Genomic DNA, 12,475 nt, shown 5'->3' on the forward strand with positions numbered 1-12,475 from the left:
GGGACCGGCCACTTAGTGAATGTTAGAGGGTTATATTTGACTATTCTATGTTTTACACAGATATACAAAGAGAGAGAAAGAGAGTTATGTGAATAGTAGATTTAAGTTTGGATTGTGTACGTATATATGATACTTGGACTCCCAAATTGTAGCTTAATTTAATCCAGTGAAATCCCATAATTGTGTTCCCAAGGAAAAATTTATCGATTCACAGAAGATGAAGCTGTTTGTCTTCCAGTTAAGACTCACAAAGTCGGTCTCTGTCTGCATCTCTCTTTTGGTTTGTTTCTCCTTCCCCTTCCCTTTTCACATTGCTCCCCTCTTTTCCATCCACTACACCATTGGTAGTAGAGTTGATTTGAGCTTTTCTGGGTAAAGAGGGCAGATGTGTAATGAGGACATAATCAGTAGAAGTGATTTTGCTTTCTTTTACCATAATCCTCTTGTTTACAGGTAATGGGAATTATTCTTAGAGATGATGGGGTACAGAATGGTATTTCTGCTTCACTTAGGAGAGAAATGCTCTTCAGAGAGAATCCAAGGACAATCAATTGTCTTCTTACCCATGCCTTCTCTGGAAGTTCTTTAGCTTGTCAATGTCCTTCTGAAAAAATAAATTGCAAGATACAAATGTGGTCTGAGCAGGATGGAGTAGAACAGGAGCATGTCCTAGAGTCCAGGGCTCTAAAAATGTATTGGTGTTTTGTCTACAATTCATATAGATATTGAGCTTGCAAATCATTTAGACCTACAGATCTTTTTCTAATGAACTGCTATGTAGTCACACTTACCAAATCTCCCGCATATGAAGTTACCTTTTTAAATCTAAGTAAGGGATTTTATATTCTTCTATTAAATTTCATATTATTGAATTTATTTCATTACTCTATCCTACTATACCTTTTTGAACACTAAGTCTACTGTACATTATATTAGCTATCTTTCTTTGGTGCTGCATTATCTGAAAATTATCTGGTTTTATTATACATTTATATAATTTTTTTAATTTTTGAAGATTTGATCATTTCACTCTTTCCATTCTCTTCTCCCTTGCAAAGCTAGAGACTAGTACAAAATCCTACAGGGCGAGATTCATTGTTTCAAACTCAATTTATTTTATTAAATGAATTATATATTATATATTTAATATATATATCCTTATATATATATCTTGATGAAGTATAGTATATATATATGAAGTGTGTATATATATATATATAGATGAAGTGTGTGTATATATATATATATATATATAGATGAAGTGTGTATATATATATATATATATACCTTTTGGAGGTCTGGCCATTGATCTAGTTCCAAATGTACCCAAACACTATCACCTGGGTCATATCGCTCCATTGCCCACAAGAATAGAATGAGTAACATTGTCAAATTCTCATATAGTCTAGATAAATTATATTTGAATTATTCCCTTAATCTACCAGTCTAGAAACCCTTAAATATGGAAAGAAAAAATATCTTCATGATCTGATGTTGGAAAAGATATACTAGATCTTAATGATTACAACTTCATGTTTAAGAATTTTTAAGCCATATTTTAGTAATGTTTCAATATTTTGCTCAAAATTGAAATTAAATTCACTTGCCTATATTTTGAGGCTTCCTTTCTTCCATTTAAAAAAATTGGACAAAAACTCATTTTTTCCATCTTATGGTGCCTGTTTTGTTATATTCTCTGATTTTTCAAAGAGCTTGTCTACCCACTATGCCTATTGTTTCTTTCACTTATCTGTCAATTGGCTTCATTAGGCCTAGTGACATAAAGTCAGTGAAACTCTCTCTTGCTTTCTTTATTTATCTTGGGTCTAAATTCTTTATTAACCACCAATGTGGTTCCCATTAAAAGTCCACCAATGGGACAGAATCAAAATTTTCCCCTGATGAACCTGGGACATACTCTCACATGAACCCATACAGTATCTGCCAACACAAATGCAAAGTACAATGGAAGCAAGGTACCTGTGTGTGCTTCACTAGGCACTTGGAAAATCTAGTACTTTCAGACCTCAGTGTCCTTTCTTTCTTAGATGAGTTATCATAAAGCTTCTTCATGGGCATGATGTTCTTGATGAACAAAGATTATTCAGCCAGCCTTCCAGAGTATTCCCTCCACATTTTGACCCTGGGTTGCCAGTGCTAACTCTTCCTTGGATAAATAAGCAGCTATCTTTTCTGCTGCCAGGGATCAGCATTCCAGGGATCTGCTTCTGATGTCTAGCAACTGCCTCTCTGTCTGGGTGGAAAGTGTATATTTTTGTTTCTTCATCTGTTCCTAAAACTTTCTCAAACTGACTTGTGTATATAAGGGTATATATAGTCTTCTGGGCAAGTAACTCCATTGCTATTGTTATTGCTACAGAGAAAGTGGAAAGGTAAAGAGGATGAAGGAGAAATCCTTTCTTATCCCTTTCAGGGATCATAATCCAAAACACTCTAGGTCTCCAAGTCTGGACTCACTCAAGCTGCCAAACTGCCCATCAGTCTACCTAATTCTTCTATCAAATGATAATTAACAAGGTTATAATATTTTCTTTAATTATTCTTGTCTCCAAGTTTAAGATCAATCAATAAATCACCAAGCATTTATGTAAGCTCTTAGTATATTCCAGACACTGTGCTGGGTACAGGGGATATGAATACAAAGAGAAATAACCCCCACTCTTACACTCTAATGGAAGGGACAAAATGTATATATATGAGCATATAAATAAATATGAACAATTAAAAATAGTGAAATACAAGGTAATTTGGGAAGGAGGACACTAATAGTTGTGGGAGATCAGAACAGAGCCTACGGGAATGCTCAGGATAAAGGGGCATGATATAGATGGTGTTGACAAAAGAGACTGAAAAGAAACAGATTGAAGGAGAACCAGGAGAGAAAAGTAATTTAAAAACCCAGAAAACAGACAATCCAAGAAGAGAATATTCAGAAGAGAGTGGTAGTTATTATCTTTGTCTCAAAATCCCTTAATATCATCCCCTAGTTTTCACTTTTTCCCCCACAGATTTTGACAGTTAACTTTTTCTTTCCCTGAGTCAATCCTTTCACACATTCTCTTGATTGTATCACCTACTTTTTTCTCTAACAAATTACAACTTAATCATTATCCACTCCTCTCTTTCTAATATTGTACCTCTCCCATATCTACTAATTCCTTTCCTGTTGACTTCAAATATGTCCATATCATCATCATCATCCTTTGCAAACAAAATAAAACAAAACAAACACAAAGAACCTCCACCAGAATTTAAAAAGTCATCAAGATTTCCTCTTCTATGTCTCTTCCCATTCTCAAAGGAACACTTCAGAAAAGTAATATGACAGACCAGAGAAGAAATGCCTTGTAAAAGGGAAGAACAAGCTACTTTGGGTTTTTTATTGTTTTTTTTTTTAAACAAGTATTTATTTTTTCCAATTTTAAATTTTTTTCAGATACATGTAGAAATAATTTTTGACAATTTTTTGACAGTTTAGAATTCAGAATTTCTGCCTTCCTCCCCTCCCCTTACCAGTAGTGAATAGTTTGATATGTTTTACCCATACTTGCATGTAATACCTATTTCCATATTCCTCATGTCCTCAGACACATATCACACATACAATAGAATTTAATGAAAGAAATATAGTGGAAGATGGCATTTTCTGATCTGCATTCAGACTCCAACAGTTCCTTCTTTGGCTATGGATAACATTTTAATCAAGAGTCCCTTGTGGCTATCTTCAAAACTTGCTTTGCTGATAATGGTTTAAGCCTTCACAGTTGATCCCTGTATAATATTTCTGTTACTGTATACATATATATATATTTTTTTTTTCTTTTCTTGGTTCTGCTCACTTCACTTTGCATCAGTTCATATAAGATTTTCCAGGCCTTTCTGAACTCATCCTGTTCATTGTTTCTTCTGAAGCAATAGTATTCCATTACAGCTGTATACCACAACTTATTCAGTCCTTCCCCAAGTGGTGGACAACTCCTCAGTTTCCAATTCTTTGCCCTTACAAAAAGAGCTGCTAAAACTACTTCAATACAGGTATTCTTTTCCCTTATCTCTGATCTCTTTGAGATATAGACCCTGCAGTGATCTTGCTGGGTCAAAGGGTATACAGAATTTTGTGGCCCTTTGAGCCTGGTTTCATATTGCTTTCCAGAATGGTTATATAAGTTCATAGTTATACCCACAGTGTATTATTAGTGTCCCAATTTTCCCACATCCCTTCCAACATTGATCATTTTCCTTTTTGGTTATGTTAGTCAGTCTGGTAGTGTGAGGTAGTATCTCAGAGTTGTTTTAATTTGCATTTCTCTAATCAATAGTGATTGGAAGCATTTTATTTTGTATGACTATGGATAATTTTAATTTCTTCCTCTGAAAACTGCCTGTTCATGTTGATCATTTTTCAATCAAGGAATGCTTGGTATTCTTATAAAGTTGACTGTATTCTCTATATATATTTGAGAAATGAGACTTTTGTGGGAGACACTTGCTATAAATTTTACCCAAAATTTATTGTTTTCCATCTAATATTGGCTGCATTTGTTTCAATTGTACAAACCTTTTCAATTTAATGTAACCTAAATAGTTTGTTTCATTTTTCATAATATTCTCTATGTCTTTATTTCTAGATCAAGTATTCATTTGGACTTTATCTTAGTGTGTGATGTGAGATATTGGTCTATGCCTAATCTCTGCGGGACTGCTTTCCATTTTTCCCAGCAGTTTCTGTCAAATAATGAAATCTTTCCCCAAAAGCCATTTTGACTAAAAGTAAAGTTTAGGATGAAAAGTAAACTTCTAATAACTTAGAAAGGTAACCTGGAGACAGATTATAAAGGGTTTTGAACACCAAACAGAGAAACTTTTATCCACAAGGTAATAGGAAGCCTAAAGAGCTTCTTGGGAAGGATAATGGCATAGTGGTAGATACGCTTTAAGAATACTGATTTGAAAGCTATATGAACAAAGCTTTAAAAACACTGTTGCTGGGATAAAGAAAAAGGGAGAGTCAGCCTTTGTAATTCCGGGAGGAAAAAGAAAGTAAAAAGGACAAGTCCCACTGAGACTTGAACTCAGATCGCTGGACTCAAAGTCCAGAGTACTGACTATTACACCATGGAGCCAGATGGAAGAAAAGTTCTTAAGAATTTTATCTGACGCAGAAATGCTGTATTCATTTTAGTCAAAGTTTTTCTTTAGCTAGTTATAACTTCGTTTAAAGATCCGAAGTTTCGTCACTTCTCTTCTCCCCAGAGCCAATCCCTTTCACTTTTTCCACTGAAAACGAAGAATTTCAGAAATCACTCTTGTTCTTCACCTGACAGCCAGATGGGTCTGCACTAAAGGCTTGTTCCCAAATATACCCAAAATTAAAAGAGAAAAAGGTTCAGATTTCGAGAAAGGAAATACTGCGGGAGAGGCGAGGCGGGGGAATTTTCTCCAAAGGTCTGAAAGTTACTCCCTTCTGATTCACTTTTCTTTCTTTTTTACAGCAACTTCGTTACTCTTTTTTTTCCCCTCCCGTGCGCCCATTCCCAATTCGCTCAACCTCAGTATGAGGATGGATGGTAAGAGAACCCAAAATACTTGAGGAGGAGCTTTGGGTAGGTGCCAGAAGAACTAATCTTAATGACTAAATGTGAACCTCAAACAAGCCTCTATTTCTATATATATCAGGAACACACACATATAGAGAAATATATATATATATATATATAAGAGATGCATACACACCCACATACATACACACCCAGCAGATTAACTCACACCACAATAGCATTTAAAAAATGAGATTTTTACCCAAATCCTTTCTCTATGTCACTTTCTCTCATAGAATGTATGTTTATATATATGGAAATATTTCTGAAAGAGTTGAATCACATCTGACTCTGAGGACCCCACTTCTGGGCCCATAGGGAACATAATGCTTTGTTCTGTCGCTAATTATGTGATTTGAACCAGGATGTGGAGGGAGGAGAGGAGGAATGGCCTCTAATGAAAAGGGATTCCCCTCCCTGTTCTCACACTTTTTGGTTTCTTAACTACTCACGCCAGAATTTTACTTATGACTTAAGTTGTAGCCAACTCCTGGGTTTTACCCTAAAAGAAAAAAAAAAAAAGCTCTTCAAGGCATAATGTGAATCATATATGGGATAGGTAATTCATTGATACATATAAAAGAAATGCTAAACATAAGAAGATCCACAAGTGTGAATTTGAGGGGAAAAAAATTCAACAGGGTTTGGTAATGACTTCTAAGTATTCTTACAGTCTCCTGAGATCATACTTAAAATCTCATGAGAACCTAAAGCAGTTTTCAATAAAGCTAATTACTCATTCAACATTTCACCTCAGCTCTATGATATCTAAGAAATTCCTGGTAAAACTAGAAGGCTTTTTAAAATCTTGTTAATGGACGATCTTTCCAAGATCCCTGGAGTAGTTGCCAGGGATTCCTTTCCATAACACTCTTAGCTCAGACCGAATGGAAACAAAGATCTCTCCAACTCTTATATAAGGTTACCACCAATTTTAGACAAATCCACATTGAGATAGTTTTCACCTAAAATCAGGAAAGAACAAACACAAAGGAGGCAAATACCATGCTCAAACTTGCTAAGATAGAAAATGTGATCTAGATGTCCTGTGCTCACAGGCTACATATGCAGTTCAGGATGGATTTGGGGAAGTAGTCTTAAAAAAAAGAAAGAAAAAACAAAACTTTTGAGACAGCCTGAGGAAGTTGGCCAACATTACAGTCCTATCTTCAATAATTAAAATGAAACCAATCCAGATCCTCCAACTCTAGAACTACTACTGACTATTCCACCCTGCTACTTCAAAATTACATTGAATTTACATTAGGCAGCAGCATAGTATTATATGTGTATAGAATTGGTCCCATTATTGCATTTAACAGGTCTTCTGTTACTTGTTTTCTTCCTCCCAGGGCCTCAGAAATTCTTTGAAGCATTGGGGAGAGAGAGTAGGAAATCAATAAATCTACAGTCACCGTTGCCCTTCAGTGGCAGGAGAACGTTGCTGAATGCACGTTTGTCATTAAAAACATCACTTTTATGGGGTGAGCCCAAGCATAACAAAGAAAGGTCCCACCGAGATTTGAACTCGGATCGCTGGATTCAGAGTCCAGAGTGCTAACCATTACACCATGGAACCACGCTGCTTGTAGGATGTTTAGACATCTTCCTCTAATACTTGAGTATCCCCATTCTTGTTTTGTCCTTTACTTTTCTTCTGATCACTTAGGAATTTTTAAAAAAGTCTCTTGGTAAGGTAAAGTCCCAGAGCCCATTAGTTACCAACAAGCCCCTTACTGGCTCTAACTCTGTGATCCTATGAACTTTTTTCTTCCTTTCCTCATTTATCCTCTTAATTTGAGTCTCCCGTTCTCTACTAGAGAATCGAGATCTTTCTCGAAAATGTGCCTCGTCCCTTTGCTCTCTGTCTCTGTCTCTCTCTTTCTGAAGGAGTCAGAACAAGCAGCGAAGAGTTCCCGCGGTGGGAAGTAGGAGTTAAATAAATGTTTCCTGCAAGTGAATCTAAAGTCCACAGTCACTAACTCTAAATCCCAAACCAGAAGCAGGCCCCTCCTCCTCTTTGCTACGCCCTGCGCCTGCGCAGGCTTCCCACCGCAGCCGCACTAGTGCACCAATCCCAAACCAGACAGTCCTCCAAATCCTTGAAGTTTCAGATTGGCTCCAGGTCGGAAAGGAACCAAAGGTTTGTGGAAAATCATTTAGGAAGCCTCTGGTCCCTGAGCACTGTACAAACCCAGGAAGAGATTCTGGGGCCTGACACTAAATTTGAGAGATTTAATTTTTTTGCATAAGAAGCAATAATCGAGGGAGAATCCAGGGGACCCTTAGTTGCAAGGAAATAGCATCTCTGGGTTCTGATATGGTCAGGAGAGTTGCAGATTGGAGGAGAATAAGATAAAAGTACCAATTTTGTCACCTCTTCCGTGCTGAATTATCACTCTGCTACCTGAGCGAAAGGCCTGTAAATAACACCAATCTCTAGAAGCTTTCAGTTGCGACTTCGGTGAGAATCCATCGCCAGTTTCCAGGCTCTGTCCCAAAGCACAGATTCAGCGATGAGATAGTGAATGGGTCTTTGTAACAGTGAGCTGTTCCATATGAATTACTCTAGCCTCCTTTGCCATTCTAGAACTACAACAGAGATCGGGTCTCCCTAAAGATCATAGAAAAAAAGAAAAGGCAGCGAAAAATTCCTCTGAATGAATAGGGCATCCCGAGGTCGGAAATTTGGGGTTAAAATAACAGGAATATTTTGAAATTTGAGCAAACTTACAGAGGTTCTCACTACTCCAGGGGCCGGTGGGCTGCTGAATCTGAAAATATTCCCTGAATTTTCTTTGCTGAGATGTTTTCCAGATTGTGAATTGAGCTGCTATATCATAGGAACATAGCTTTAGAACTGGAAGGGATCTTCTCAGTCTTCTAGACCAAAGCTCTCACTTCATAAATGACGGAATTAAGGTCTAGAAAGGTTGAGTAATGTGTCTAAGGTCATATTACTTGCATGACTCCAGGCAAGCCACTTAACTTCTACATGCCCCAATTCCACCATCAGTAAAATGGGAATAATAATAGCGCCTACTTTCCAGGGTTATTGTGAGGATTAAATAAGATAATATTTATAAAACCCTGCATAAGTTCTATTATTATCAGCATTATATTATAATATTATCTTTTTTCTTCAAATGAAACTCTTTCTTATCAGTGACTAGGAGACTCTCTGCTCTGTAGCTACCAAAGGTTACCCTGATGGTACATGTAGGCATTCTTTTCCTTAACCTATTCTCTCTTCTGAGCATCATCCCTAAAAGTTCATGTGCTTTTAAATGGACTGGGAGCTCTGCAAACAACCTCTGAATAGACAAAATTAAGGTTTTGAACTTGATTGAAATACCAGATTATTGCTTTTTTCCTTTTTTTTTAATCCTTACCTTCTTTCCTTAGAGCCAATTCTAAGGCAGAAAAGTTATAATGGCTAAGCAATTGAAATTAAGTGACTTGCCCAGGGTCCCACAGGTAGGAAGTGTCTGAGGCCAGATTTACAACCAAGTCCTCCTGATGCCAGGCCTGAAGCTCTATCCAACTACCCCAGGTTATTGCTTTTTCTGTCTAGGGACTGTAAGGTTTTGCTTCTGTTTAAATAAGGAACTGAAAAGGTAAACAGCATGGCTCTTTAAAGTTTATCATAAGAATGATTACCTACTCCAAGTTAAACAATAAACGCTATATATACAAACTTTCAGGCTTTTAAACTTGTAACAAGGAAGAGAGGAAATGTTTCTATTCTTACAAAGAAATCTTCACTTTTGAATAAGCCACAAACACTTCAAATCCATGAATAGGTCATTCTTAGTCAGTCCAGTCTCTAAAAGGAATTGCCATATGTTCTTGAGTCAGTCACTCTATAAGTGAATTACTTCATATTATTAACACAGTTGTAGTACCATTGCAGGTACATTTCTTCCTAAATACTTTCACTAGTTTAATTTTCTTGTAATCATCAATGATCTTCTGCTTAGAAATAAGAGATTTCTTATTGTTTTGCTACTGATTTGTTTTTCAACCCTTATCTTCTATCTTAGAATTGATACTTAATATTGATTCTAAGAAGAAAAAAAAGTAAGGAATAGGCAATTGGGGTTAAGTGACTTGCCCAGAGTCACTCAGATGGAAAATATCTGAGGTCACATTTGAACCCAGGACATTCTAACTCCAGACCTGGAGCTCTGTCCCCTGTTCTACCTAGCTGATGTGAACTTTAAAACTACTCCACCCTAATCAGACCATACTTTAGGGGAAGATAAAGTTGTAATCTCCTGATTGCAACAATGGAGATACTTGGTCTAACAGAATCAGGAATGTCTTGTGAACTTTACATTGCTCCACTCTACTTAGTCTAACAAGGTCAGGAATGTCTGCACCCATACTCAAAGATTAAGTATCTAGAAGGATGGCCTTCAACAGACATGTGCAGAAACAGCTGACAGACCCTGTGCTGTCCTAAGTCAAGCTAAGCTACCATTGGTACAAATGAGACGCAAGAAAGTGATGTAAAACCGTCTATATAGGGTGCGTCACTTCTTCTCTTTGCTCTCTTTTCCCAGAGAGGTTGATCTGGCTGGTGACTTCCTGTGAGCTGTCTGGGCACCAGTTTGATCCTGGAATTGGAGCCTGGAGGAGCTCCCTCCTTGAGACAGTCACGTGGGGTGAGTGATAAGACTGACTTCCCTTTCCCTTGAGTCTCAGGGGAGGTCCCCTTGGCCAAGGCCTTTAATGCCTGCTAGCTCAGTCTGAACCGGAGCAGTTTAAATTAACTCTTTCCCTCTCTCTCTTTCTTAATTCCTTCTCTCTATAGTAATTAAAATCACCATAATTCCAGTTGACTTGGATATTTTATTTGGGATATCCCATGGCAACCAATAATTAAACATAGCTTAGGTCACAACACTAAAATTATCCATACAGTTTTGGTTGACCGTGTCAATTGTGACAAAATACCCCCAATCTTCTTAAATTTTCTAAACTTTTTCTTTACTGTGACTATCCCTAAGTTCAGGTTTTAATAGCTTATTTTGATCAGCTGTAGTGGTAAGTAAATTTGGATTTTTTTCCCCTCTCTCCTTAAATTAGATAGAATACAGCTGTTTTTCTTCTTCTTCTTTTTTTTTTTAAACCAAAAGCTGTAGGACTGGGGAAGCTGTTTAGCTACAAAACCTAGAGAAAGTTTTGGCCTTGTCCTGCTCCCCACATGTTTACTTTGGAAATATGTGGTTACAGCTGGTTCACAACTTACTTAACAACTGGCTTATCAACTCCATGACCAAACTTGTAAATATATTATTCCTTATCTCTCTGAAATGGCTCATCCCATAGAACTTATTGCAAAGTCTATTTGACACACTACTCCCCCTTGGGATTTTCATTGTTGTAGCTGTAATATTGTATCTCCTTGGAAAACATATTTCCCAGGAAAACCAACCGATTGTTCCTTCTATTATTCAGCAATATGCAGAACAAAATACCTGGCTTGAGCTTATAGAGGAAAGTTTGGGGGAGATCATAGCTTCTATAAAAAGCATTAAAAGAGAGTTAAGAACATACTGGAATAGGAGTGATTTATCTCTCCATACTCCATTATTATCAGAATCCCTGTCCCACCCTGCTCTACACAATTTGGCTCCTACTTCTCAAACCACCCCCTCCCATACCCAACCCACTCTTTCCCCTGCCTATTCCCCCTGCCCTGCCCCCTCAGCCCTATCTCCACCCACTCCTAACCAACCCACTTCCCCCCTACCCATGCCTCCTGACCCACCCCCTCACCTCCACTTCCCCCCTACCCATGCCTCCTGCTCTGACCCCTCAGCCCATGTCCCTCCCCTTGCCCATGCTTCCTACCCCACCCCTTCCACCCTAAGTTCACATATAAGTTCACACCCTGCCCTTGCTTCCTATCCCAATCCCTCCACCCTAAGTTCACACCCTTTCCATACTTCCTACCCCATCCCCTCTACCCTAAGTTCACATCCAAGTTCACACCTTGTCCATGCCTCCTACCCTAACCCCATCTGCATCCTTTCCCTAAACTACTAACCCTTCTTCCTTTGCCCTTCCTTCCCATACTGCCCAATTCAATTCCCATACCCTTCCTACCTCTGATCCTTCTGGCACTATGGTACGACAACAAACCCTCCCCCTCAGCATGCCCAATCCTTCCCTTTCTCATATCTACCCCTTTGAGAATGGAGCAAGAAGCCTAGAGACAGGAGTATGAGAAAATTCAGATAGTTTATTTCCTTTAAGGAAAGTTCCAACTTTCAATAAAGATGGGAACTTGATGTCTATAAGACACCATACAACTTTTAACCCTGAAGATTTAAATAAATTCAAGGAGGATCTTCCATCATTTGAGGAAGAACCAATATTAACCAATATTAATTATAAAAGGATTGGAGAACCAATATAACCAATATTAATTATAAAAGGATTGGAGAACATATTCAGAACTTTTGACCCCACTTGGATGGATGTTGAAAATTTATTAGAAAAATTTATTTATTAGAAAAATTTCTGACAGAGAGAAAAATAATGTGATCTCTCTGGCTAATCTGAAGCAAGGTAGAGGAGCAAATTATTGGCCAACTGAAGATCCACATTGGAACCCCAATACTGAACTAGATCACACAAAATTAAACCAGGCCAGAGAAGCATTATTGACAGCTATGAGAACTTGATTGGATAGATCTGAAAAATGGTCAAAATTTGAAATAACCCAACAAGAAATTGATGAGATCCCCTCCCAGTTTATGGTCAGACTTATTGACATAGGAAATATATATATGGACCTTGATTTATCCAGAGAAAGGGAAATTAGGCAAATACATAGGCAATTCATT

General features: G+C 37.6%; 1 protein-coding gene and 2 non-coding genes across 4 annotated transcripts in view; 1 reads left to right on the forward strand and 2 right to left on the reverse strand.

Moving 5' to 3' along the window:
• Nucleotides 1-6, reverse strand: part of TRNAQ-UUG (transfer RNA glutamine (anticodon UUG)) — a 72-nt gene extending 66 nt beyond the window's left edge. The window contains exon 1 of the tRNA in view: nucleotides 1-6. This exon is cut by the window's left edge and continues 66 nt beyond it. This is a non-coding gene — a tRNA (tRNA-Gln).
• The window catches only part of LOC107648921 (histone H4), a 31,885-nt gene that overhangs the window by 12,174 nt on the left and 7,236 nt on the right, over nucleotides 1-12,475 (forward strand). Inside the window, exons 2-3 of one of the 2 annotated variants that reach the window (XR_008916795.1) lie at nucleotides 5,514-5,588; nucleotides 10,184-10,285. The gene's annotated coding sequence lies outside the window, so the exon portion shown is untranslated. Of the gene's footprint in view, nucleotides 1-5,513; nucleotides 5,625-10,183; nucleotides 10,286-12,475 lie in introns of both variants that reach the window. The other variant, XM_056819321.1, reaches the window with a different exon arrangement.
• Nucleotides 7,126-7,197, reverse strand: TRNAQ-CUG (transfer RNA glutamine (anticodon CUG)). Its single transcript has one exon. It is a non-coding gene; the product is annotated as a tRNA-Gln (tRNA).

This window comes from Monodelphis domestica, chromosome 2, assembly GCF_027887165.1.
Source record: "Monodelphis domestica isolate mMonDom1 chromosome 2, mMonDom1.pri, whole genome shotgun sequence".
Taxonomy (NCBI): domain Eukaryota; kingdom Metazoa; phylum Chordata; class Mammalia; order Didelphimorphia; family Didelphidae; genus Monodelphis; species Monodelphis domestica.